This window comes from Pongo abelii, chromosome 5 (genome assembly GCF_028885655.2).
Source record: "Pongo abelii isolate AG06213 chromosome 5, NHGRI_mPonAbe1-v2.0_pri, whole genome shotgun sequence".
NCBI classification, from domain to species: Eukaryota; Metazoa; Chordata; class Mammalia; order Primates; family Hominidae; genus Pongo; species Pongo abelii.
In genome coordinates, this window is record NC_071990.2 from 15868393 (window position 1) to 15870812 (window position 2420).

At 43.8% G+C, this 2420-nt stretch overlaps 1 pseudogene; it reads left to right on the plus strand.

Moving 5' to 3' along the window:
* The first annotated feature begins 1420 nt into the window (after positions 1-1420).
* On the plus strand, positions 1421-2110 carry LOC100436386 (actin-related protein 2/3 complex subunit 3-like; annotated as a pseudogene).
* Positions 2111-2420: the final 310 nt, after the last annotated feature.

A 2420-nucleotide genomic window follows, 5' to 3' on the forward strand; every position in this document is an offset into this window, starting at 1 on the left:
TAACATCCCCCACCAGAATGGTGCATTTGTTACAATTGATGAACCGACGCTGATGCATCATCACCCAAAGTCTACAGTTGACATCAGCGTTCACTGTTGATGTTGTACATTTCATGGGAATGCATAATGATGTGTATCCACCATTACAGTTTCACTGCCCTAAATATTCCTCTGTTTGCAGACATTTTTAAAAACCACCTCATGTAGCAATGTTTAACCTAGGGTTTATGGACCCACTGGGAATCCATAGATGGCTTCCAAAGCATCTGAGAAACTATAGGAGTTATGCAATGTGTTGTATGAGTCTAGGTTCTTTTTTCTGCAGCATTGGTCCATAGTTCAAAAGGGGTTATGACCTACAAATGATGAGGAAGTACAGGGATATTAGGCCAATTTGCTGCTTCCAAACAGATCAGGGCACGCTTCCCATTCTCTAATTCAGAGAAAATGTTTTCTGTCCCTGGCTTGGCATCAGAGACAGCCTTTCTCCTTCCCCGAGGCAGCCTCTGCCATCTGCCAAATGGTGTTGTTCTGTGACCCCAGTGTCCTTGAAGCCATCCGGAAGTCTTAGAGGGAGGTTCCTAGTGGTCCCAGCATGCTGTAACTCCTCAGGGAACAGGACTGGAACTGAAAAGCAGCCTGTTTCCCACTCTCCCTAGAGCTGAAGGCTCTGTGAGGATGGGCTCTGTGAGCCCAACTATCCCACCGCAGAACTAGGAGCCCATGGAAGGGTTGGCTTATCCCACCATACTCAGCCCCTTCCAATTCCCCTTCCAACCTTATTCATGCTTCTGTGTTATTTGGGTACCTGCTTATCTCCTCTACTAACTAATACAATTTTGAGAGCAACAACCTGTCATTTCTCTGTATATTAAACAGTATTTAGCACCATGTTTTGCATATGATAATTCTCAAAATGGTCGGTAATTTTAAAACATCAAAGCTGAGTTGCAGAAAGTTAGAACAGGTCTCCAACGGCTCTGATGGCAGCTTTGGTCACGAGGATGCTGGTTATTTATGTGGTTAGAACCAGGGCCTCTTGAGCTCACTGTGCTAAGAGGGTCTTATCTGGGGAAAGCCAGAGTGGGCCAAAATAAGAAGGGGATTTGAGAGGGGGAATTTGGGGAGAGAAACTTAGAGCTAGGCTGGGTTCTAATCCCAGCTCTGCCACCAACAATCTGTGGGACAGGACACCGGTCAAGGCACGTCTGTATGGCATAGTAGAGTTGGAATGTGAAGCTTGGCTCTCCCATGTATTAGCTGTGAGAGATGCAGCAGCTTCATGTTCTAGCTCCCTCCTCTTCTTATTATCTGTGTGACCTTGGGCATTAATAAGCCTCCAAAGCCTCAGCTACCTCTCTCCTACAATCCCTATTCTAGTGATCCTGCTGCTCTGGGTTGAAACCCAGGTGCTGCCAAGATGCTGGCTTACCAATCTTCTCTCATGGACCCTGACACCAAACTCACTGGAAACATGGCACTGTTACCCATCAGAAGCCAATTTAAAGGACCTGACCCCAGAGAGACAAAAGATACAGATATTGTGGATGAAGCCATCTATTACTTCAAGGCCAATGTCTTCTTCAAAAACTATGAAATTAAGAATGAAGCTGATAGGACCTTGATATATATATAACTCTCTACATTTCTGAGTGTTCGAAGGGACTCCAAAAGTACAAATCCAAAATCCAAGGTGAGAAAGAAATGTATACATTGGGAATCACGAATTTTCCTATCCCTGGAGAGCCTCATTTTCCACTTAACGCAATTTATGCCAAACCTGCAAACAAACAGGAAGATGAAGTGATGAGAGCCTATTTACAACAGCTAAGGAGAAAGACTGGACTGAGACTTTGTGAGAAAGTTTTTGACCCTCAGAATGATAAACCCAGCAAGTGGTGGGCTTGCTTTGTGAAGAGACAGTTCATGAACAAGAGTCTTTCAGGACCTGGACAGTGAAGGGAGCCTGGGCAGCCACCATCTCCAGAGCCCTGGGCAGCATTTTCCATTAAGATGTACACAATCTTTTGCCTTTATTTCATATAGTTTTATACAGAAGAGAGAAGAGCATGACTTTACTTGAAAAACTCTTGATCAAGAATTTGGGTGGGGGAAAAGAAAGTGAGTTATCAAAGGTGATCTGAAATTTTCTGCAGTATTAAGCTGGTGCTTAATAAGAATAATAATAAAGAAATTTCTAACATTAAAAAAATACCTATTCCAGAGATTACTAGTGTCTGCCAAGTGCCCTCCATGGGATAGGTACTGTTGTAAGTGCTTTATATGTACTCACTCCTTTGGTCCTTTTAACAATCCTGCAAACTAGGTAGTATTATTATCCCATTTCCAGTAACTCAACTGAAGCACATGGGGGTAACTCTCCCACAGTTACCCCACTGTCAAGGGGGTACAGCTGGGAT